At 43.1% G+C, this 26,936-nt stretch overlaps 1 long non-coding RNA gene across 1 annotated transcript; it reads right to left on the minus strand.

Annotated features, from left to right (window-relative positions):
- Nucleotides 1–840: 840 nt before the first annotated feature.
- On the minus strand, nt 841–26,936 carry LOC137636661 (uncharacterized). Its single transcript, XR_011043182.1, has 3 exons — nt 26,843–26,936; nt 24,200–24,417; nt 841–996 (listed from the first exon to the last, which is right to left on the minus strand). It is a non-coding gene; the product is annotated as an uncharacterized lncRNA (long non-coding RNA).

A 26,936-nucleotide genomic window follows, 5' to 3' on the forward strand; every position in this document is an offset into this window, starting at 1 on the left:
CAAAAATGGCCTTAACGTCTTGAAGGAGTTAAAAGACTGCGCTCAAACTCTGCTCAGCTGTTACCATTGATTTTAACAAAATCAGTGTGAATCATATTCCCCTTTCCATCGCTGTTTTAGTATCAAGAATATCACCTTTTAATCGCTTTCAAAATCCTAATCAATTGTTGTCTATTATGAAAACATTTGGCTGAATTCTTGTGCCATAAAGTACTGTACCTCTACAGAAATGACCCAAAACAATAAAGGATTAAAAACATAACTTTTTTGGCAGAGGAAATAATCAAATGGTACTCCAAAAATGGGGAAGTTTTGACACAGGACAAAAAGGGACAAGGAACGGTTGGTCAGGAGAGGTTTAGCCATGGAGGCTGCCTCTTCTTGACCTGTAAGAAGGTCCAAGGGGATACAAGAAAACCTAACAATAATATGAGTTTGGGAAAATTGAAGAGAGAGGAGGGAACTCGTTTCACATGTAACCCACGTACAAAATAGCAATCTTGAATGGGCTACTGTTACAGAATATAAATAATTGATAGACATTGTAATATTTCCCTTTAAATTGCAACAACCAGGAAAACTGATAATTAATGTAGTGATTCATGTGTCAGTAAGAGCAGCCAGAAGATAATAAAAGCTTTTATGAATCAGTGGTCTTTGACTTTATCATTAGGAGCCATGAAAGGAAAACTAATATGTTTTACAGAGCTTCAACAACATACCTGTTTGAAAAGAATACAGTATACAAATAGAAACAGGACTGCTATCTCAAATTGCAAACTGTACTGGTTAGTAAAATGAGCAAGAAAAAGTAAAAAATTAATAATACTTACTATAAAATCATCACATCTGCTGTTATCTTGGGAGAGGTACCCACAGCAGGTGTCTATGTGGAAGCCAAACTCTGAAATGCATTGCTGGCACTCCTCGCTTTGGAGGACACGGCTGTCGTTCAACTCAGCCTGTTTTCCTTCTTCGGTGTTGTATAGATGGAGCCTGCGGGAAGGATAGCTATTACCCAACAGAAATAGGATTCAAGAATGCCACATTAACCCTTTTACCCACAAAGGACGTACTGGTACGTTTCACAAAACCCATCCCTTTACCCCCATGGACGTACCGGTACGTCCTTGCAAAAAAATGCTATAATTTTTTTTTTTTGCAAAAAAGTGCTATAAAAAAATTTTTTTTTCATATTTTTGATAATTTTTTGAGAAAATTCCGGCATTTTCCAAGAGAATGAGACCAACCTGACCTCTCTATGACAAATATTAAGGCTGTTAAAGCAATTTGAAAAAAATATACTGCAAAATGTGCTGGGAAAAAAATAACCCCCAGGGGGTTAAGGGTTGGAAATTTCCAAAGAGCCTGGGGGTAAAAGGGTTAAGTACAAATAGATGAAAAATCTGTAAATATTGTATATAAAAAATATTTACATTCCAAACATATAAACATATTTCAATCACGTAATACTGCAGTGCTTTTTCAAGAATGCATTCCTCGAAGTATGATAGAAGAACTGAGCTATCCTATCTGGTATCTTTCACTAGAGGGAGCCACTAACTCTCTACATTGCAGATCGCATTGTTGCCTTACTGTACCAGAACACCTAGAAGAAAAGTCGCAAACTGTAGGTCTTAAGAGAAGTGTCCTTCCTGTTAAATATGAGGCTTGCCTTATAAAGGTTAATTTCTAAAGTCTATGCACTTCCCTGCAGCATACATGACTCCTACTCTACTTATAATAAGTAAATACTTTCAATATTTATAAAGACACAATTCTTATTTTACTTAAACAGCACCAAGTAAATACTTATGAAAATGCAATGCTTACTTTACTTTTATTAAAAACAAATACAGTGAACCCTCGTTTATCGCGGTAGATAGGTTCCAGACGCGGCCGCGATAGGTGAAAATCCGCGAAGTAGTGACACCATATTTACCTATTTATTCAACATGTATATTCAGACTTTTAAAACCTTCCCTTGTACGTAGTACTGTTAACAAACTACCCTTTAATGTACAGAACACTTAATGCATGTACTACAGTACCCTAAACTAAAACAGGCACAAATATTAAAGGCAATTCTATATCATGCGTTTCCTAAACACCCTAAAAAGCACGATAAAAAATGGCAACCAATGTTTTGTTTACATTTATCTCTGATCATAATGAAGAAACAAACTGGAGGTAGAGCTTTGCTTATTACCCAGACATATTTCCCATACTATTCCCTTAGAACTAAATCACATCTTCCTACTTTATATATATATATATATATATATATATATATATATATATATATATATATATATATGTATATATATATAAATATATATATATATATATATGTGTGTGTGTATATATATATATATATATATATATATACATAAATACATGCATACATATATATATATATATATATATATATATATATATATATATATATATATATATATATATATATATGTTACTGTATATATATGGGTTATGAAAAAAATCCGCGAAGTAGTGAATCCGCGATGGTCGAACCGCGAAGTAGCGAGGGTTCACTGTACTTTCATAGATATGATTCTTACTTTACTTGAACCAAGTAAATATTCAAGTAGATATAATTCTTTCTTAATTTATAATGAGTCAATACTTAACTGGTGGTTACATGGTGGTCATCAGCACTTTTAGTTCAACTAGAGGCTAGTGAACTTGGTAAGAATAACAAACAATAATATTCATTACAAGTATGAATAAGAATAAGTCTTTTGTCATTTTACTACTTCAAAAATGTCGCAACAATAACCGAACACAATGTGGTTGGAATTGAGTGGCATTTTCTATTATGCATAAAAAAGATTTCACGATACTATTGGCACTGACGTGAAGTCCCCAGTTCTTGAGATGTTTCTAAATATGTTAAAAATCCTCCTAACGAGGTGCTATCGTCTCAAGAGTCCTCCGACAGTACGCCTCGTGGTGTAAAAAGTATCCGATCGTCCAAAGCACGGACTTATCTACTCCTCTGGCTTTTCCTTACAAACCTCACTGAAATCCCGAGGGGAAATTTTCCCTTCCATTTTGAAGACAGGTTGGGATAAAAGAAAGAGGCCGTGTGGTTGGGAGGCACAGGATGACACCAAGATATCACTTAAACAACTTATACAATCCAATCAAAAGTTTCAAATGGTTTTGAAGATCCAATGACCTACTGGATATCATCATTCAATCTTAATGATTCTTAAATACAGTAGAGTAAAATCAACTACGATTGGCCAATCTTATGCAACTGTTTGTCATGCGACTTGTTTATACCAAAGCGATACTCTTATGGCGTACCAGGTGAAAATGAGAGTGGTGAGAGACTGGTAGATATGTGTGTTGAACAAGAGATGGTAATAAGTGCTAGCTTTTTTAAAAAGAAAGATAAAAATAAGTATACATGGGTAAGAGTGGCAAATGGAAGAGTAGTAGAAAGGGCATTAATGGATTATGTGTTGATAACTAAAAGAATGTTTGGAAGATTGAAAGACGTGCACGTGTTTAGGGGTATGGCTAACGGTATGTCTGATCATTTTTTGGTGGAAGGAAAATTAGTTGTAGCAAAAGAGTGGGGGAATAGAGTAGGTGGATGTAAAAGGGAGCTAGTGAGGGTTGAAGAGCTAATAAAACCGGGGGTAAAAAGTAAATATCAGGAAAGGTTGAAAATGGCATATGACGAGGTGAGAGTAAGAGAAACTGGTAATTTAGAGGAGGAGTGGAAGTTAGCAAAAGAAAATTTTGTTGGGATTGCAAGTGATGTATGTGGCAAGAAGGTTGTTGGAGGCAGCATGAGGAAGGGCAGTGAATAGTGGAATGAAGGAGTGAAGGTAAAAGTGGAAGAGAAAAAGAGGGCTTTTGAAGAATGGCTGCAGAGTAACAGTGTAGAGAAGTATGAAAAATATAGAGAGAAAAATGTGGAAGTAAAGCGCAAGGTACGTGAGGCAAAGAGGGCAGCTGACCTGAGGTGGGGTCAGGGACTGGGTCAGTCATATGAAGAGAATAAGAAGTTTTGGAAAGAAGTGAAGAGAGTAAGGAAGGCCGGCGCAAGAATTGAAGAGACAGTGAAAGATGGAAATGGAAGGTTGTTAAAAGGAGAGGAGGCAAGGAAAAGGTGGGCGGAATATTTTGAGAGTTTGCTGAATGTTGAGGATAATAGGGAGGCAGATATAATTGCTGTTCCAGGTGTTGAGGTGCCAGTGATGGGAGATGAGAATGAGAGAGAGATTACAATAGAGGAAGTGAGGAGAGCACTAGATGAAACGAGAGTAGGAAAAGCATCTGGTATGGATGGTGTGAAAGCTGAGATGTTGAAGGAAGGGGGTGTGACTGTACTTGAATGGTTGGTGAGATTGTTTAATATGTGTTTTGTGTTGTCAATGGTACCAGTAGATTGGGTTTGTGCATGTATTGTACCACTATATAAGGGTAAGTGAGATGTGCATGAGTGTTGTAATTCAAGAGGTATTAGTTTGTTGAGTCTTGTTGGAAAAGTGTATGGTAGAGTACTGATTAATAGGATTAAGGATAAAACAGAGAATGCAATCTTGGAAGTACAGGGTGGTTTTAGAAGAGGTAGGGGTTGTATGAATCAGATTTTTACAGTTAGGCAGATATGCGAGAAATATTTAGCAAAAGGTAAGGAGGTGTATGTTGCGTTTATGGATCTGGAGAAAGCGTATGATAGAGTTGATAGGGAAGCAATGTGGAATGTGATGAGGTTATATGGAGTTGGTGGAAGGTTGTTGCAAGCAGTGAAAAGTTTCTACAAAGGTAGTAAAGCATGTGTTAGAATAGGAAATGAAGTGAGCGATTGGTTTCTGGTGAGAGTGGGGCTGAGACAGGGATGTGTGATGTCGCCGTGGTTGTTTAACTTGTATGTTGATGGAGTGGTGAGAGAGGTGAATGCTCGAGTGCTTGGACGAGGATTAAAACTGGTAGGCGAGAATGATCATGAATGGGAGGTAAATCAGTTGTTGTTTGCGGATGATACTGTACTGGTAGCAGACACAGAAGAGAAGCTTGACCAACTAGTGAAAGAATTTGGAAGGGTGTGTGAGAGAAGGAAGTTGAGAGTTAATGTGGGTAAGAGTAAGGTTATGAGATGTACGAGAAGGGAAGGTGGTGCAAGGTTGAATGTCATGTTGAATGGAGAGTTACTTGAGGAGGTGGATCAGTTTAAGTACTTGGGGTCTGTTGTTGCAGCAAATGGTGGAGTGGAAGCAGATGTACGTCAGAGAGTGAATGAAGGTTGCAAAGTGTTGGGGGTAGTTAAGGGAGTAGTAAAAAATAGAGGGTTGGGCATGAATGTAAAGAGAGTTCTATATGAGAAAGTGATTGTACCAACTGTGATGTATGGATCGGAGTTGTAGGGAATGAAAGTGATGGAGAGACAGAAATTGAATGTGTTTGAGATGAAGTGTCTAAGGAGTATGGCTGGTGTATCTCGAGTAGATAGGGTTAGGAACAAAGTGGTGAGGGTGAGAACGGGTGTAAGAAATGAGTTAGCGGCTAGAGTGGATATGAATGTGTTGAGGTGGTTTGGCCATGTTGAGAGAATGGAAAATGGCTGGCTGCTAAATAAGGTGATGAATGCAAGAGCTGATGGGAGAAGTACAAGAGGAAGGCCAAGGTTTGGGTGGATGGATGGTGTGAAGAAAGCTCTGGGTGATAGGAGGATAGATGTGAGAGAGGCAAGAGAGCGTGCTAGAAATAGGAATGAATGGCGAGCGATTGTAACGCAGTTCCGGTAGGCCCTGCTGCTTCCTCCGTTCGCCTTAGATGACCGCGGAGGTAGCAGCAGTAGGGGATTCAGCATTATGAAGCTTCATCTGTGGTGGATAATGTGGGAGGTTGGGCTGTGGCACCCTAGCAGTACCAGCTGAACTCGGCTGAGTCCCTGGTTAGGCTGGAGGAACGTAGAGAGTAGAGGTCCCCTTTTTTGTTTTGTTTCATTGTTGATGTCGGCTACCCCCCAAAATTGGGGGAAGTGCCATGGTATATGTATGATACTCTTACCAAGACTAAGAAAATCTATTTCTAAAATCAACTTCAGCAGATGTTAAGAGAATCATACAGCTAAAGGAGATAGTAAATAATTGTGTGCAAAGTTGTTAACACGACTTGTGAGAGTACAACCCTTTGACAATGATGATACAGAGTCTAAGCATTGCACAGGAACCTTGTCTGGTTTACTAAGTTTGGATTTTTGAGGTGAATTCCAAAGTTATGTTGTGGTTTTCTTAGACAAAATGATTGCTTTAAAGTTTTTGAAGTATTGAGAATGATTTCAATATAAGATATCCTTCGTGTCATGAAAAAGGGTGAACATACAGAAGTCCCATTCATAAGTACTAGCTGTGTTCCCCAAGAAGTCACCTACTTGAAATAGTGAATGTATCCCTCGATAACTATAACAATAGTTTACTAATGTCTTATTGAAGCTTCTATTACGAATAGCATATGAAGACTATTGAATTGCCTTTTGAGACTCTTAAATCTTAAAAGTGAATATTAAGTAAAAAGGAATATATCAAAACCAATGTCGGTTTCACAGTTATTTACACTATTTCAAGTGCTCTCCTTGAAGAAGTGGCACTTGTTATTATCCAGGGCATTACGATGTTTCACCCGACACGTGAAGTCGTCGTAAATGTAATCACTTTTTATCTTCGCTCAAGAACTCATTAAGAACTCGCCAATTTTCATCGCCTACAATGTAATTTGACTCCTACTTTACATAAACTCTTAGATTTTAACAATTTTTTATAATTAACAATAACAAAGTGTTCTCAATCTTAGGAATTATGTACTGGACTGCAACCACAACTTGTTTCATTGCCTTTTATAAGCTTATCAAGGCTACTCAACCTCTGTAATGTTTCAGCATGGATTTTAAATGACTCACTATTGCAAACGCACGATAAGTAATCGTTCGTTGCAGTAAAGTGTTCACTTGCAACGCCATGCAAAGATACCTCGTCAAAGGTCATCAATCGATGTTTGGAAAACATCTTAGATGTTTGTAAATTACTTTATCTTTGTTCAGTGGATCCAACTTCACTTATACTTGACAGAAGACTTAAGTCTACAGGTTTTATAAAAGTTAATAATACTTCTGCTTCCTGGCAGAGCCTCTTGCAAGATGACCCTGTACTATACAAAGGGAGAAGCTCAGGGTGAATTATATAGAAAGATCCTTTGCAGGACATCAAAGAATTTTTCCAATTTAGATTGGGAGTTAGCAGAGTCATATTCATACACTGTACATTATATGGTCTTCTTTATCAAATACAAGAGACAAAACTCCTTCTGAGAAATTCTTCTAATTTTAACAAAGCTTAACAAGAGGGGCTTCTATTCCCTGTTGGATGATCCACTAGTTCAAGAACTTGAATAAAAAGATGTCGACTCTACTTATAAAAATGCCAAGTGTACGAACGAGTCTGCGAGTCTCAAGGAGATTTAGATATTTGTCCGTCTAAATTAAACATAGTCGAATCGGCAGCTGTGGAAAATAACACTGAAACTCCACCTGGAAGGATACTTTCAAATTTGGAGCGTCCTCTAACAGTGAACACGAGTGAACATCAGCTCTTTAATCTTACCTTGCAAGAGAGATTCTCTAACATGTTATATCCTCGATGGTGAAGATTTGGAAATTCATCATCATTATCATCCCTCATATAATCAAGTCTGTCACATATCACCTCTTCTGATAATTCATCTGATTTTCCTAATCCAATAATGTATTAAATGTGCCATCAAATCTAAGACTGTCCCAGTAATAAGAGGTCCAATAACATACTTTAAGAAAAATTAATAAACAAATCTCATTCTTTTAAAATACTTATATAAGAATTAAATCACCCTAAAGATAATTGCTTATGATGTTACTGATATCATGAGTTTGTACTTAACAAATCTTTATCTCAAACTCATGGTTAACTTTTGTTGCAATAATAGTAAGTCTTAGAGAAGAAAATTTATTCATTGAGCAATATTATTATTATTATTATTAGCTAAGCTACAGCCCTAGTTGGAAATGCCAGATGCTATAAGCCCAAGGGCTCTAACATGGAAAATAGTCCAGTGAGGAAAGGAAACGAGAACGACTGTCTACTGAAACTTTTGCCACTACTACTACTACTACTACTACTACTACTACTACTACTACTACTACTACTACTACTACTATTATTATTATTAGCAAAGCTACAACTCTAGTTGGAAAAGCAGGATGCTATAAGCCCAGAGCCCCTAACAGGGAAAATAGCTCAGTGAGGGAAGGAAACAAAGAAAAATTAAATATTTTAAGAACAGTAACAACATTAAGATAAATAATGTTATTTTTATAATAAAAGAAATTTTTGAATATACTTACCCGGTGATTATATAAGCTGCAACTCTGTTGCTCGACAGAAAACTCTACGTTAAAAATCCGCCAGCGATCGCTATGCAGGTAGGGGGTGTACTTCAACAGCGCCATCTGTCGTGCAGGTACTCAGTACTCAATGTAAACAAAGAACTCAATTTTCTCCTCGGTCCACTGCGTCTCTATTGGGGAGGAAGGGAGGGTCCTTTAATATATAATCACCGGGTAAGTATATTCAAAAATTTATTTTATTATAAAAATAACATTTTTCAATACTTAACTTAGCCGGTGATTATATAAGCTGATTCACACCCAGGGGGGTGGGTAGAGACCAGCAATAAATGTTTACATTATTATGAGCTAAGGATTTTTTATTTTATTTTAGCAGTTATCAAAATAACAAACTTAAAATAAATAAGTACCTGGTAAGGAAGTCGACTTGAACAATTACTCTGCCTTTTTAAGTACGTCTTCCTTACGGAGCCTCGCGATCCTCTTAGGATGCTGAGCGACCCCTAGGAGCTGAAGTATCAAGGGTTGCAACCCATACAACAGGACCTCATCAAAACCTCTAATCTAGGCGCTTCTCAAGAAATGACTTTGACCACCCGCCAAATCAAGTAGGATGCGAAAGGCTTCTTAGCCTTCCGGACAACCCAAAAACAATAAAACATTTCAAGAGAAAGATTAAAAAGGTTATGGAATTAGGGAATTGTAGTGGTTGAGCCCTCACCCACTACTGCACTCGTTGCTACGAATGGTCCCAGAGTGTAGCAGTTCTCGTAAAGAGACTGGACATTCTTAAGATAAAAAGACGCGAACACTGACTTGCTTTTCCAATAGGTTGCGTCGATTATACTTTGCAGAGATCTATTTTGTTTAAAGGCCACGGAAGTTGCGACAGCTCTAACTTCGTGTGTCCTTACCTTCAGCAAAGTTTGGTCTTCCTCATTCAGATGGGAATGAGCTTCTCGTATTAACAGTCTGATAAAATAGGATAAAGCATTCTTTGACATAGGCAAAGATGGTTTCTTAACTGAACACCATAAAGCTTCAGACGGGCCTCGTAAAGGTTTAGTTCGTTTTAAATAGAACTTAAGAGCTCTTACAGGGCATAAGACTCTTTCTAGTTCATTTCCAACCATACGATAAGTTTGGAATATTGAACGATATTGGCCAAGGCCGAGAAGGCAGCTCGTTTTTGGCTAGAAAACCAAGTTGTAGAACATGTAGCCGTTTCGGATGAGAATCCGATGTTCTTGCTGAAGGCATGAATCTCACTGACTCTTTTAGCTGTGGCTAAGCATACCAGGAAAAGAGTCTTTAAGGTGAGATCTTTCAGGGAGGCTGATTGTAGCGGTTCGAACCTGTCTGACATAAGGAATCTTAGTACCACGTCTAAATTCCACCCAGGTGTAACCAAACGACGCTCCTTCGTGGTCTCAAAAGACTTAGGGAGGTCCTGTAGATCTTTATTGTTGGAAAGATCTAAGCCTCTGTGACGGAAGACTGATGCCAACATGCTTCTGTAACCCTTGATAGTGGGAGCTGAAAGAGATCGTTCTTTCCTCAGATATAAGAGGAAGTCAGCTATTTGAGTTACAGAGGTACTGGTCGAGGATACGGATACTGACTTGCACCAGTTTCGGAAGATTTCCCACTTCGATTGGTAGACTCTAAGGGTGGATGTTCTCCTTGCTCTAGCAATCGCTCTGGCTCCCTCCTTCGAAAAGCCTCTAGCTCTCGAGAGTCTTTCGATAGTCTGAAGGCAGTCAGACGAAGAGCGTGGAGGCCTTGGTGTACCTTCTTTACGTGTGGCTGACGTAGAAGGTCCACCCTTAGGGGAAGTGTTCTGGGAACGTCTACTAGCCATCGAAGTACCTCGGTGAACCATTCTCTCGCGGGCCAGAGGGAAGCAACTAGCGTCAACCTTGTCCCTTCGTGAGAGGTGAACTTCTGCAGTACCTTGTTGACAATCTTGAACGGAGGGAATGCATATAGATCTAGATGTGACCAATCTAGGAGAAAGGCATCTATATGAACTGCTGCTGGGTCCGGGATTGGTGAGCAAAATATTGGGAGCCTCTTGGTCATCGAGATTGCGAAGAGATCTATGGTTGGCTGGCCCCAGGTGGCCCAAAGTCTCTTGCATACATCCTTGTGGAGGGTCCATTATGTTGGAATTATTTGTCCCTTCCGACTGAGACAATCTGCCATGACATACAAGTTGCCTTGGATGAACCTCGTTACTAGTGATATGTCTAGACCTTTTGACCAGGTGAGGAGGTCCCTTGCGATCTCGTACAACGTCAGAGAGTAGGTCCCTCCTTGCTTGGAGATGTACGCCAAAGCCGTGGTGTTGTCCGAGTTCACCTCCACCACTTTGCCTTGAAGGAGAGACCTGAAGCTTTTCCAGGCCAGACGTACTGCTAGTAGCTCCTTGCAGTTGAAATGCATTGTCCTTTGACTCGAGTTCCATATTCCCGAACATTCCCGACCGTCTAATGTCGCACCCCAGCCTACGTCCGATGCATCCGAGAAGAGAACGTGGTTGGGAGTCTGAACAGTCAGGGGAAGACCCTCTCTTAGGTTGATATAGTCCTTTCACCAAGTCAGACAAGACTTTATCTTTTCGGAAACCGGGATCGAGACCGCTTCTAGCGTCTTGTCCTTTTTCCAGTGAAAAGCTAGATGGTATAGAAGAGGACGGAGGTGTAGTCTTCCTAGTGACACAAATTGATCCACGGATGACAGCGTCCCTACCAGACTCATCCACAGCCTGACTGAGCAGCGTTCCTTCTTCAGCATCTTCTGGATGGAGAGCAGGGCTGGGGGCTGATCGTCTTGTTCAGCAACGTCCTCATCAGAGGGTTCCTCATCCGAAACTGATGAGGAAACGGCAACGGAGTGGGCAACGTCTGACTCGCTGAATCCGGTCGCACTGGTGGATGCGTGACGGAGCCGGACGCAATATCATGGAACTGCTGCACAGTCTATGAACTGTCAACAACCATGGGTGTGCGAGGAAGCACAGCGTCAACCCGAAACTGTCTAGACCGTCTGGGTTGTGCAGTCAACACCCTACCGGGTTGCTGAGGTTGACGCACTGCGTCACAACAAGTCACCTCTGCTGGTTGTTGAACGTCCTGAACGTCAACAACCACCTCCGAGCGTCGCTTAACGTCAACGTGCGGCTGGCAACCCACACTGGGTCGCATCGGTGGAGGAACCACCTCAACTGGCAGACGCGAGTAGGTTACCTCAGCGTCAACAGGGCGCACAACCGACCGGTTGGAAGGTTGTTGGCCAGAAGGTTCTTCTCCGCATTTAAGTCCTCTATCAAGGACGCAAGCTTGGACTGCATGTCTTGCAGCAAAGCCCATTTAGGGTCTACGGGAGCAGGTGTGGCAACAGACGGGGTTAGCGACTGAGGCGGAACCGTTTACCATCCCTGAAAGCCTTGTTATGCATGACATAATAGTACAGCAAAACTTCAAAGGCTCGACAACAGCTGAGAAGTTGACCTGTAAACAACTTGGAGCGTCTCCTGGCTAGGCGCCAGGGAGAGTCTACCAGAATTGAGAAGTCTATCTGGGCAGAGGCATGAACTCCCAAGCCGAGAACTTCTCTCGTGTCATATCAGACTCTCGCTCTATAAACCAGTTTAAAAGAAGGGAAAGCAAAGGCTGTATCCCCCAAACTCCTCCTGGTGAAAAACCAGTCGCCTAGCCAACGTAACGCTCTCTAGGAGAGCGAGAGAGCACTAGCTTAAAAACAACGGCTTCGAAGTAGCTAGGCCTAGTGTAAGTTCTGACGTTTAGGCGAACGAGGAGCAGCAGTTACAAGATCCGGACGAAGATCCTTAAAAAAAAATCATCATGATTTAATTAAAGTCCATAGGAGGCTAAGCAGCTTAAGGCTCCTCTCCATCTGACAGAGTCCTCAAGGGAATATCAGTAGGAGGGAGAACAGCAACTTCCTCATCTACAGGAACCTTGTCCGATAAAAGCCGAGTCTCTCACTGGTGCATTAGTAGCGGACCAGAACGCAACGTCATGTAACTGCTTGACAGTCTATGAACTGTCAACCACAACAGGTGCGTGAGGACGTACAGCGTCCACTCGAGACTGCTTTGACTGCCTAGACTGAGCAGTCAAAACAACTCTAGAATGCGGAGGTTGACGCACAGCGTCAAAACAAGTCAACTCCGATTGTTAGTGAACGTCTAGAACGTCAACAGGAGCATCAGCCAGTGGCCTAACGTCCAAATGCGGCTGAAAAACCACACGAGACCGCATCGAGTGTGGTTCTAAACAACCTGACTGACGTGACTAAGCTACGCCAACGTCAACAGTAAGCACAAAGGAACGTTAGGTTGGCTGAAAGCCAGGATATCGATGAGATAAACGGCTAGACTCAACGGACTAATCGGCAGAATAGTCTTCCATAAGGGAGGCAAGCATATACTGCATGTTTTGCCATACAACCCCTTAAGGATCAACGGAAATGGTTGTGGTAATAGACGAGGGTAACGTCTGTGACCGCAACACTTTGCCTACAAAAAATGACTTTCGGAGTCTGTGTTACGCTTTTGTTAGGCGGCGAGCAGTTATCCGATGACTGCATAGGGTCAGAGCTGTCCTAATGGCTGTAACCAGGACGCTGGACCTGTCCTGAAAGGACTGACTTTCGCTTAAGGGCTTCGAAACCTTGTGACAGGTTTCTTATGCGAAAAGCCTACGGATGGCGAGGAGGAACAACGTCTCTCTCGTCTTATGGTAGGGGAGATCTTGGTAAGAAACACCCGATACCATAGAGGGAAAACGTCTGTTCGTTGGTCAAGGCCTCTCGAACCCATAAGTCTTTTGACATTACTTCTCCCCTGGGCTTGGGAGCTTGCAAGAGGTCCCGGACTAGGTGAACGACAGGCACGAACAGACGAACCCTCGGACGCACCACTGTAACACTTTGCGCCTCGGACGCAACACTGTAACACTTTGCGCATATCACTTTATCACTTCGATTTTCTGTTTTGCACTTATTTCTACCTGAAACACGCAATTCTACCCTTCATTAAAAGGTAGTAATTGCGAAATTAGTCGTATAATGCAAGCTCATAATATCAGCAAAAAACAGAAAACATATTTTAAGATAAAAAGAAAAATCAGTGGCTGGGAAAGAGACTAAACACTAGTTCATATAACTACGTTTTCAATCTCTCACCGCACATAGCCTGGGGACGAGAATAAAAACCTAAAAACGTTTTATCCTTCCTCCCCGTACAGAGACTAGGGACGAGAGTAACACGAGAACAACGTTACCCGCTTGAACGGAACGTTTTCTCTCCTCTCTCTCCCTCCGTCTCTATCTCTCTCTCTCTTTCTCTCTTGATTTCACACCTAAGAGAAGAGCCCAATTATATATCGTCAAAAAACATGTTATTTGACTAAAGGAAAAAACTGAAAGGTTTTTCAAATAAAAAGTTCCTTTAAATTAGAATTTATGACATTTAAGCTAAGAAAGAATGAACAAAACGTCAGAATCGATTACTCTTACTGCAAAGTGAAACCGTGATACACTCTCTCTCTATCGTAACGATAGAGCGCATGTTGAACGTCCTGAACGTCAACAACTGCGTAGCATAAAAAACTAAACGTTAGTTCATCTTTGAAAACAGTACGAAGACTATCAAAGAAATTCTTTCATAAAATATTACATTTAAAAAGTTTTAAATCCTTTAAAAGCTAAAGACGATATAAAGGGCTCAATGTTGATTAACTTCGATTTCCAAGTTAGGACCGCCTACTCTCAGGAAGGGTCTATATAAACAAAGCATTAAAATGTTATTTTCCTTAGTAAAATAAATTTTTGAATATACTTACCCGATGATCATGTAGCTGTCAACTCCGTTGCCCGACAGAAATCTAAGGTCGGGATACGCCAGCGATCGCTATACAGGTGGGGGTGTACACAACAGCGCCATCTGTGAGCAGGTACTCAAGTACTTCTTGTCAACAAGAACTCAATTTTCTCCTCGGTCCACTGGTTCTCTATGGGGAAGAAGGGTGGGTCCTTTAATTCATGATCATCGGGTAAGTATATTCAAAAATTTATTTTACTAAGGAAAATAACATCTTTCAATATTAATCTTACCCGATGATCATATAGCTGATTCACACCCAGGGTGGTGGGTGGAGACCAGCATACATGTTAACAAAGAAGCTAAGTATCCCGTATTTCATTTTAGCAGTTATTCAAAATAACAAACATAAAATAAATAAGTACCTGGTAAGGAAGTCGACTTGAACCATTACTCTGCCTTTTTTAAGTACGTCTTCCTTACTGAGCCTAGCGGTCCTCTTAGGATGCTGAACGACTCCTAGGTGCTGAAGTATGAAGGGCTGCAACCCATACTAAAGGACCTCATCACAACCTCTAATCTAGGCGCTTCTCAAGAAAGAATTTGACCACCCGCCAAATCAACCAGGATGCGGAAGGCTTCTTAGCCTTCCGTACAACCCAAAAAACAACAATAAAAAGCATTTCAAGAGAAAGATTAAAAAAGGTTATGGGATTATGGGAATGTAGTGGTTGAGCACTCACCTACTACTGCACTCGCTGCTACGAATGGTCCCAGGGTGTAGCAGTTCTCGTAAAGAGACTGGACATCTTTGAGATAAAATGATGCGAACACTGACTTGCTTCTCCAATAGGTTGCATCCATAACACTCTGCAGAGAACGGTTCTGTTTGAAGGCCACTGAAGTAGCGACAGCCCTAACTTCATGTGTCCTTACCTTCAGCAAAGCAAGGTCTTCTTCCTTCAGATGAGAATGGGCCTCTCTAATCAGAAGCCTGATGTAGTAAGAAACTGCGTTCTTAGACATCGGTAAAGCAGGTTTCTTGATAGAACACCATAAAGCTTCAGATTGTCCTCGTAATGGCTTTGTCCGTCTTAAATAGTACTTAAGAGCTCTTACTGGGCAAAGTACTCTCTCAAGTTCGTTCCCCACCAAGTTGGACAGGCTTGGGATCTCGAACGACTTGGGCCAAGGACGAGAAGGAAGTTCGTTTTTAGCCAAAAAAACGAGCTGCAAGGAACACGTAGCCGTTTCAGATGTAAAACCTATGTTCCTGCTGAAGGCGCGGATCTCACTGACTCTTTTAGCTGTTGCTAAGCAAACGAGGAAAAGAGTCTTTAATGTGAGATCCTTAAAAGAGGCTGATTGAAGCGGTTCGAATCTTGATGACATCAGGAACCTTAAAACCACGTCTAGGTTCCAGCCTGGTGTGGACAACCGACGTTCCTTTGAGGTCTCAAAAGACCTAAGGAGGTCCTGTAGATCTTTGTTGGTGGAAAGATCCAAGCCTCTGTGGCGGAAGACCGCTGCCAACATGCTTCTGTAACCATTGATCGTAGGAGCTGATAGGGATCTTACATTCCTTAGATGTAACAGAAAGTCAGCTATCTGTGTTACAGAGGTACTGGTTGAGGAAACTGCATTCGCCTTGCACCAGCTTCGGAAGACTTCCCATTTTGACTGATAGACTCTGAGAGTGGATGTCCTCCTTGCTCTGGCAATCGCTCTGGCTGCCTCCTTCGAAAAGCCTCTAGCTCTTGAGAGTCTTTCGATAGTTTGAAGGCAGTCAGACGAAGAGCGTGGAGGCTTGGGTGTACCTTCTTTACGTGAGGCTGACGCAGAAGGTCCACTCTTAGAGGAAGAGTCCTGGGAACGTCCACTAGCCATTGCAGTACCTCGGTGAACCATTCTCTCGCGGGCCAGAGGGGAGCAACCAACGTCAACCGTGTCCCTTCGTGAGAAGCGAACTTCTGAAGTACCCTGTTGACAATCTTGAACGGAGGGAACGCATACAGGTCTAGATGGGACCAATCCAGCAGAAAGGCATCCACGTGAACTGCTGCTGGGTCTGGAATCGGAGAACAATACATCGGGAGCCTCTTGGTCATCGAGGTAGCGAATAGATCTATGGTGGGCTGATCCCACAGGGCCCATAGTCTGCTGCAAACATTCTTGTGAAGGGTCCACTCTGTGGGGATGACATGACCCTTCCGGCTGAGGCGATCTGCCATGACATTCATGTCGCCCTGAATGAACCTCGTTACCAGCGAAATCTTTCGATCTTTTGACCAAATGAGGAGGTCCCTTGCGATCTCGAACAACTTCCTCGAATAAGTCCCTCCTTGCTTGGAGATGTAAGCCAAGGCTGTGGTGTTGTCGGAGTTCACCTCCACCACCTTGCTTAGCTGGAGGGACTTGAAGTTTATCAAGGCCATATGAACTGCCAAAAGCTCCTTGCAATTGATGTGAAGTGTCTTTTGCTCCTGATTCCACGTGCCCGAGCATTCCTGTCCGTCCAGTGTCGCACCCCAGCCCGTGTCCGATGCGTCCAAGAAGAGACGGTGGTCGGGGGTCTGAACAGCCAATGGTAGACCTTCCTTGAGAAGAATGCTGTTCTTCCACCACGTCAGTGTAGACCTCATCTCTTCGGTAACAGGAACTGAGACCGCCTCTAGCATCATGTCCTTTCACCAGTGAGTAGCTAGATGATACTGAAGGGGGCGGAGGTGGAGTCTCCCTAACTCGATGAACTGGGCCAGCGATGAAAGTGTCCCTGTTAGACTCATCCACTGCCTGACTGAACATCGGATCCTTCTCAGCATGCTCTGGATGCATTCTAGGGCTTGATTGATCCTTGGGGCCGACGGAAAAGCCCGAAAAGCTCGACTCTGAATCTCCAAACCTAGATAGACAATGGTCTGGGATGGGACGAGTTGGGACTTCTCTATATTGACCAGGAGGCCCAATTCCTTGGTCAGATCCATAGTCCATCTGAGATTCTCCAGACAGCGACAACTTGACGGAGCTCTTAAAAGCCAGTCGTCCAAATAGAGGGAGGCTCTGATGTCTGCCAAGTGAAGGAATTTGGCAATATTCCTCATCAGTTTGGTAAACACAAGAGGTGCCGTGCTTAGGCCAAAGCACAGGGCTTGGAACTGGTACACAACCTTTCCAAAGACGAACCTTAGGAAAGGTTGGGAGTCTGGATGGATGGGGACGTGAAAGTACGCGTCTTTCAGGTCTAACGAGACCATCCAGTCCTCCTTCCTGACCGCTGCTAGGACCGACTTCGTCGTCTCCATCGTGAACGTCTGCTTGGTGACAAAAGCATTGAGAGCACTGACGTCCAGCACCGGTCTCCAACCTCCTGTCTTCTTCGCTACCAGGAAGAGACGGTTGTAGAAGCCCGGGGATTGATGGTCCCGAACTATGACTACCGCTCCCTTTTGTAGCAAGAGCGACACCTCTTGTTGCAACGCTAGCCTCTTGTCCTTCTCCTTGTAATTGGGAGAGAGGTTGATGGGAGATGTTGCTAGAGGGGGACTGCGGCAGAACGGAATTCTGTACCCCTCCCTTAGCCACTTCACAGACTGAGCGTCTGCACCTCTGCTCTCCCAAGCTTGCCAGAAGTTCTTGAGCCTGGCTCCCACTGCTGTCTGGAGAGGAAGGCAGTCAGATCCTGCCTTTTGCGGACTTGGAACCCTTCTTGGATTTGCCACGGTGACTGTCGGCACAGGTACCTCCTCTGCTGGAGGTTCTGCCACGAAAGGGCGGGATGAACCTAGTTGCTGGTGTGTCCACTGCTGCAGGACGGAAAGGTCTAGGCACGGAAGGTAAAGCTTTAGCCTTACGTGCGGAAGAAGCCATCAGATTATGGGTATCCTTCTGGATAAGCGAGGCAGCCATCCCCTTGATCAGCTCCTCCGGAAACAGACACTTGGAGAGAGGAGCAAACAACTACTCCGACTTCTGGCAAGGAGTGATCCCAGACGACAAGAAGGAGCAAAGATGTTCTCTCTTCTTAAGCACTCCCGACACGTACGAAGCCGCAAGCTCACCAGACCCATCCCGAATGGCTTTGTCCATGCTAGACATGATAAGCATGGCAGTGTCCTTATCCGAAGGGGAAGTCTTTCTGCTAAAAGCTCCCAAACACCAATCGAGGAAGTTGAAGATCTCAAAAGCACGAAAGACTCCCTTCAACAGATGATCCATGTCAGAAAAGGACCAGCAAACCTTAGATCGTCTCATAGCCAGCCTGCGGGGAGAGTCAACCAGACTTGAGAAGTCGCCCTGGGCAGAGGCAGGAACTCCCAAGCCGGGTTCCTCTCCCGTGGCATACCAGACGCTAGATTTGGAAGCAAGCTTGGTAGGCGGAAAGATGAAAGCAGTCTTTCCCAGTTGCTTCTTGGACTGCAACCACTCTCCCATAACCCTCAAAGCTCTCTTGGATGAGCGTGCGAGGACAAGCTTGGTGAAGGCAGGAGCAGCAGACTGCATGCCCAGAGCAAACTCGGAGGGAGGAGAGCGAGGGGTTGCAGACACAAACTGTTCCGGATACAAGTCCCTGAACAAGGCAAGGACTTTACGAAAGTCTAAGGAGGGAGGCGTAGACTTGGGCCCTTCTAAGTCGGAGTGCGGTTCATCCAAATGTGCAGCTTCGTCATCCGATACTCCATCATCCGAAAGCTGAGTAGGAAGTGGCAAAGGCGGAGCAGAAAGCTGAACGGCTGAATCCGGCAGCACGGGTGCATGCGTAGCTGCTGCGGATCCAACATCATGCCGCTGCTGGTCAGTCTGCGAGCTGGCAACAACAAAAGCAGAGTGCTGGTGCGTGGGAGGGACTGCCGTGTGGGATGCGGAGCATGCCGCATGGGTTGCGGAGCATGCCGCATAGCGTCAAAACACGGCAGCTCTACAGCACCTTCCCACTGCTGATGCGGTAGCTCACGCATGTCAACGGATGGTGCAGCATGAACATGCGTCTGGCAGGGAGGACTGCGCAACGGTGGTGGAGCTCTCACAGGTGGAGTGTGGGGGCAGCCGCAGTATCTGCTGAGCGCACAACCGTGGCAGGTTGTAGGTTAACAGGTGCAGTGTCAACCTTCTCAGCATGATACTCTTGCATGAACGCAGCAAGCTGAGACTGCATAGTCTGCAGCATAGACCACTTAGGGTCTACCGTGGTTGGTGCAGCAACAGACGGTGTAGTAGCCTGTTGTGGAACCACTCTACCTCTCTTGGGAGGTGTGCAGTCTTCGGAAGACTGCGGCGAGTCCGAACTGACCCAGTGGCTACATCTGGGCCGTTGGACTCGCTCGGAAGGGACCTTACGCTTGAGAGGTCGTGAGACCTTGGTCCATCGTTTCCTCCTTGAAACTTCTTCCACAGACGAGGAATGATAGGGCTCATTCGTCTGTTTGTGGATGGGACGATCTCTGACAGATACGTCCGCAACCACTGAGGGTACATCCGTACGCTGATCAAGGCCTGCCGAACCCTTTGGTCCTTCGACATTGCTTCTCCCCTGGGCTTGGGAGCTTGCAAGAGGTCCCGGACTGGGAGGACGACTGGCACGAACAGATGTACCCTCATGCACAACACTGACACTGACACTTTTCACTTCACTTGCACTACCAACACTTCCCACTGCACTTTTCGCTTTCAGCTCTTTGACATCTGCCAAAAGCTGATTACGGTCATTAGCCAATGACTCCACTCTGTCACCAAGAGCCTGAATGGCACGCATCATATCCGCCATGGATGGTTGAGCACTAGTAGCAGGGTCGGGAGTCACCACTACAGGGGAAGGAAAAGGTTGAGGGGCATGGGGAGAGGAAAAATCAACAGAGCGAGAAGAACTCCTCCTGATCCTATCCTTCTCTAGCCTACGTGCATTTTTAAGGAATTCGTTAAAATTGAATTCCGAAAGCCCAACGCATTCCTCACATCGATCTTCCAATTGACAGGATTTACCCCTACAATTGGAACAAACGGTGTGAGGATCTATGGAGGCCTTCGGAAGACGCCTAGTACAAGCCCTAACACTACACTGCCTGTACTTAGGGACTTGAGACTGGTCAGACATCTTGAATTGTAGAAATAGTCAAGGGGGAATTCCAAAATCTAGCAAAGTTCGTTAACAATTAATCCAAATTAAATCAAAAAGCTTGCTAAGCTAAAGATAAAGCTTCCTGAATAGCGAAGGCTAAAATCTAGAGCGAATACATCACCAAATCGTTAAAAAACAACTCCAGAATCAACAGCGTATCCAAGTAGGTCTTGCCGGTGGCACGACAGAGGAAAAATTGAGTTCTTGTTGACAAGAAGTACTTGAGTACCTGCTCACAGATGGCGCTGTTGTGTACACCCCCACCTGTATAGCGATCGCTGGCGTATCCCGACCTTAGATTTCTGTCGGGCAACGGAGTTGACAGCTACATGATCATCGGGTAAGATTAATATTGAAAAATTTATTTTATATGTTTATAAAAAATGGAAAGTTAATCGAAGAGGCCTAATAAAGGCGGAGAGATATAAAATATATAGAGGAAAATCTATAACGTGATAAGATAATTACTAAAAGCCTAAACACACTTCCGTCTAAGGGAAGGGTCGGCCATTTAAAAGTGAAAGAAAGTCCATACTCTCTTTGTCACCATAATTAAATCTATCCAAAACGAGTTCAAGTTTTGAGATGAAGATAAAACACCTGCATAGCGAAAGCTCAAAACTAGAATAGTGTACTTCACCAATAGTTGTGAAAACAAATCCAGTTAGCACAGCGAATTAGTAGGTCTTGCCGGTAGCCCGACAGAGAGAAAATTGAGTTCTTTGTTTACATTGAGTACTGAGTACCTGCACGACAGATGGCGCTGTTGAAGTACACCCCCTACCTGCATAGCGATCGCTGGCGGATTTTTAACGTAGAGTTTTCTGTCGAGCAACAGAGTTGCAGCTTATATAATCACCGGCTAAGTTAAATATTGAAAATTTCCTATATAAACTATAAAAACTTTAACAAAACAAGAGGAAGAGAAATTAGATAGAATAGTATGCCTGAGTGTACCCTCCAGCAAGAGAACACAAGACAGTTGATGACATTAAAGAAATTATTTGGGGGTCTCTTAATAAACAGGTCCTTCAGCAACAACACTTAAGATTTTCATCTTGGTTCCTGGTCAACTTACTCCACCTATTTCTAAACATAAAATAGTTTCCCTGTTTTGCTTGTCTTACTGAAACAAGCAAAGATACAGGCCTCCCCAGCAGACTTTTAGTTGTTCCTCTACTTATTTATATGGTGAAGGTTTCAGTTCATTCACTGGCAATAACAATCTCCCCTGATTGTCAACAAAGTTAAGGGTTGAAACTGGGGCACTTTATATTTCTTATATTTGATAGACTCGGATGTCACGCTATCAATATCCCAGGCATGGCCAAAGGGCAAACTTGAAGTGGGATTAATGTCATACCACAACCAATCCATAACCTTTACTAAAAAATTACTAGAATCAAATTATATACCCATATCATCTGTCCTTCTAAATTCTCTAATTTGCAAAATAGAGACAAGAATGCCGGCCCAAAATGTCATGTAGCTAAACGTTTGTCTCAAGATTAGTAGACGTCCCTCTTCCTCTAATGTCTTACTGCAAACCAACGTCATAAGTTTCTCTCACTTGAAACAAAGAATAATAAATTCCTTTCATAAGAGATTACTGTACAACGGACAGCAAAACAGAGACTAAAAATATTAGTTGCATGCAGTCAGGAAAAATGTATTTACATTGTCCATATGAATTCAATGACATTAACAATACAATTCCTTAACAAGTAACGAATGTGGACATTCTGAGATTTATCATATGTTGATGGAGAGGGGTTCTGGGTGGTGATCATAAGCGTATATGGTCAGTCTCTAGGACATTGTCCCGTACCTTGCCTCTGCCATTCATGAGCGACCTTTAAACCTTTAAACACTTATTAACTCAAGCCACACTCATGTTGTCTCAATGTCCTTAGATAAACTAAAAACCATTTCTTGTGAGTCCCTCTCCATACAAGATATGCAAAATAGATAAGAAACAATGATCTGGTTTGTTTTGTGTCCCACAACATCTGATGTCATTTTGGTCTACAGTGTTCTACATTCATGGCTGATGTCTGGTCATGATTATCACCTGATAGATATGGCATTACCTTGGGAATCCTGGTACTGACGTATAGGAGTGTGTTGGCAAGCAGGAGACCAAAGTTGCATGCGCAAGCGATGAGACTTTGGCGAGCACTCAAGTTTCAGTGAGCTCTGTTACGCAGGTGATCGTTGGCGCGCTGGAAGGCACCGAGTTCGAGCAGGTGAAGGCGCGCGCCGAAGCGTTGTAGAGCGCTGACGAGCTGGAGAGCGTGGGCACTCTGTAAAGCGTGATGGAGCAGGCTGGCGCCGATGAGATGTTGGTGAGTGCTGGGAGCTGGCGAGCTGAAGAGCGTTGGCGCGCAGCTGCACACCTAGGTTAGGCCTCAGGAGGCTGTACCGGGAACAGGAACGGTGATGGTAGGTAGCACAGGAACAGGGATGTGCCCCTTGGAAGGGCAAATATCCACAGACGAAGATCGCAAACGATCTACAGAAGGGTCCAGGGCCGAAGTCCGAGGACTAGCAGCAGCATCGTCGGGAGAAGGTCCAGGAACGGGCAAAGATCAAGGGCCAAGAGACGACTGAAGTGGAGACTACTCTGCGGGGGACGGCTGCGATGACGAGGCTGAAGTGCCGAAGAGGCGCCTTTCCACCGATGGTGAAGGACGACCTCTAAGGCAAGGCGGCGTGCGAGCTCTGCGACAGGGGCCGTTGGATCAGCAAGGTGACCACGAGCAGCAGGAGTGCTCCGAAGAGGAGTCTTTATGAGTGAACTCCCCCGAGGGGGAGAAACACTCGCAGGAGAGACGTAGGACTAAGTTTCCTCCTAGAAGGATGATCAGGAATGAGGGAAACTAAGTCGGCAGCAACAGCTGGAGAATCTGGAGGAGCAGGGGAGTCGGCAGAAACCATAGAAGACACCTCTGACACCAAGACGTCGACGAACGCAAGAGAATCTACCTCCAAAGTCGACGGCTACACACTTGCACCCCAAAGCATGAGCTGCAGCAAGGAGTCCTTGGAGGGCGGACCCGGAAGCCCCAAGGACGACCATACCTTGAGAGGGGGGGGGGGGGCGGGAGCTTCGCTAGGGGAAGCAACACTATCTCTCGAGGACTGGGGTTGGCCGAAATTAAAAGGGTCTACGCTACTATTCGACGGTCTCTCGGAAGAGACCGAACGAGTAGGAGCTTCGGAGGAAGGCCGGGAGACGGAAGAAGAGGCCTTGGGTTTTCCCCCTTCAAATACAGTATCCCGCTTAGACTTCTTCTTCTGCCGTTGCCCAAACCTCTCCCACTGGAAGGCAGACCCCTCCCAACACTCACTACACTGGTTGTTGCTATCACACCGTTGACCTCTGCAGACGGGACAAAGGGTGTGGTGATCAGTCTCCACCGCCGACATATAGGTTCCGCAGGGCCAGCCATCGAGTCCAGGGCAGGTGCGAATGTTCGCAGAAGTCAATACTGTACATACACACACTTACACAAAGAAAAAGCAAGAGAGAATTAATGGCATTCCAAATAACGGCGAAGGATGAGGAATGGCAATGACCATACACCATCCGAGCCAAAAGCAAAGTGAGCTAAATAACCGGTGTGTGAGTGGGAGCGGTAGCAAGCTACCCCTCCTACCCCTGCTAACTAGCAGTATGGGTAGTTAACCCTCGCTAAATTTTAATGGCTCGTCATTTCAGCTACGTAGAAAGTAATAACCCTAAATAAATGGCTAAGGTTTGTATTCCAGTTACGGAACAAATAACGAAAACATTCAAGTTTCAAACGCAAGAAGTACTCACTCGGCTAACTTTTTCCCGAGCATTCCCCTCCGTCAATTCAAAATGCGCATGTCAAAGTATTCCATGCATAGCACAGCTCCACCGGTGGGGTTGTCTACGACTGTGTGTGGAATGCTGAACTTCACCCTCCCCATCGCATTCATGGCCTTCAGACTTTCAAACTCCCCGTCGAACATCGCCTGACGAGAATCACTTAAACGATCCAAGTTCTGTGATATCTGAAAAAAGGATAAATAAAATTAAAAACTGCTGGTAATAAAACCATCACTTTGTTAATCATACAAATAAACTGAAAGTGTGAAAATCCCGTATCCAATCGCCAGGATAATATCAAATGACCAGAATCTATACCACAAGCCATACAGTACATGCAATGCCTATAAATAATGAGATCAGTGTTCCCTAAGATTCACTAATATAATCTAGCCATATATGTAATAAGATACATTGCCATAAATATCATATGTTAAACTTTAAATTATTGGATGTTTCATAATTTCATTTTTAAATCTTCAGTTATCCAAGGTCATGATATAAATGTGTACAGCTCCATTTTAAAGGTTTTAATCTTTTCTTCAACTGTTCTTTTATCCAACTATTATTATTACTAGCTAAGCTACAGTCGGAAAAGCGGGATGCAATAAGCCCTATGAGGGATGCAACAGGGAAAATGGTCCAGTGAGGAAAGGAAATAAGTTTACGGTAGAATAGTGTGTCTGAGTGTACCCTCAAACAAGAACACACTACCCAAAGACATTTTTTAACCATGGTACAGAGGCTATGGCACTACCCAAGACTAGAGAACAATGGTTTGATTCTGGAGTGTCCTTCTCCTAGAGGAGCTGCTTACCATACCTAAAGAGTTTCTTTTACCCTTACCAAGAGGAAAGTAGCCACTGAACAATTACAGTGCAGTAACCCCTTGAACGAAGAAGAATTGTTTAGTAATCTCAGTGTTGTCAGGTGTATGAGGACAGAGGAGAATGTGTAAGGAACACGCCAGACTATTCGGTGTACGTGTAAGGGCTGTTTTAAGAGCTTCAAATGATTGTCTACCAAATGGGAAGGAAATCCATATTTTCAGTGCATTCAGAATGTATTGCCGACAAAGGCCCCATTGTCTTGAACGTCTTTTATGGCAATAATTTGCGGAAACTAACGAGTTTAAACAAATTAGTATCAATGACATAAAACATACACAGAAGGACTATGGACTCTTCTGGGAAGGGAGACCTTGTGTCTCAAGATACAGTCTTCTTTTAGGACTCGTCGTGTTGGAAAATCGGAGAAGTCTGACTCAAAGGCAGAATATTATCTGGACACTCGAGTTCACACCCAATGATCATCTCAATCTTTTAAACTTAGTATTCATAAAACACCTGTCGCCATAATCAAAACCAGAGTAAAAGTAATGAAACGCAGGAGTTTTTGTTCACCCAGATTCCTGGACGTAATAGAAAACGTGACTTTCCATCCCATTTTCATTGGAGTCGTTCGCGAGTCTTCCTCATACTACAAATACCTCCTTACTTAAGCAAGCTAATGATTTATTAGATTTTATGATTTTATTATAGATACAGATGGAGAAATATTTTCTACCCAAAAAAACTTGTTTCCTATAGCAAAACGTCCGTTTTCTTTGAAAATTACACATATTTTCACTGCAAATAAATACTTCATTATCTAAGAAATAATAATCAATTGGTTTACCCTGGGCAGTTCAGCATGTACCGCTTGCCAGTACATAAGAGCTTCATGTTATTCTTTTTCTGCGAGCGAAGCAATCACACGGCGAAGAAAAAAAACATCAAATTTCTAAAAAAATATCCTTCTTCTTCGACAGTCTAACAGGATTTCCGTTTATTTGCTGTTGAAATTAATGCCATATTCATTGAAATCTATTTTTTGTTCAAAATGTTGTCCCGTCCACAACTATAATTCTACCGTTTTATACTCTGCCGCAAGCTCGCTTTGCTAGTGGTTAAACATGATTTCATTGCTCGAATGTTCTGACAAGCGGAATGTATCGCTACCCGTGTCAGCCCAGTGGGGTAGTATTTCGGCGTTATCAATTATAGAAACTTAGATTTGATTACCTCGATTATTATAACCAAGAGATTCATGGTTATCCGTTTAAATGATTTATTGAAATAGTTTTGGGAAAATTGTATTAATGTAAAATAAACCTAAATGTTCTATAACTGCTGATTTTCTTTTAATGAAATTCTATATCTCCATTAACAGAAGCCGCCGACAGTAGGCCATGGGATTCAAAATAATGTATTTAGAGAGATCTATTATATTATGCCAATTACAATGTGCTAATTGATATTGTACTAAACTACAATATGTACAAAATACGAATTAACTATATCAATTGTGAAAATTGAATTCTGGAGTATATTGTGAATTCACAACCTCCATTCGGTTATTCATGACTTTAAATTGCATGAAATAATCAAGCACAAGTCATAACTAAGCACAGGTGATGTTGTGGACCAATGGACGTCATAAATCCAATCTTGCTTAGGGTCATCGTAAGGGCTTCAGCCGGTCCTGTCGTAAAATGAACTTGTACATTATAAAACATATTTAATTAACTATAAACAACAATAAAGAGATGCATTGGCAATGTAAACTTACTTTTGTAGATAATAAAGGATGAAATGAAGAAGAATTGACGAAAATCGAAGAATTAACATGAGGGCGATTCAAGAAGGCCGCCATGTTTGTTTAC

Source organism: Palaemon carinicauda, unplaced genomic scaffold, assembly GCF_036898095.1.
Source record: "Palaemon carinicauda isolate YSFRI2023 unplaced genomic scaffold, ASM3689809v2 scaffold35, whole genome shotgun sequence".
Lineage (NCBI taxonomy): Eukaryota > Metazoa > Arthropoda > Malacostraca > Decapoda > Palaemonidae > Palaemon > Palaemon carinicauda.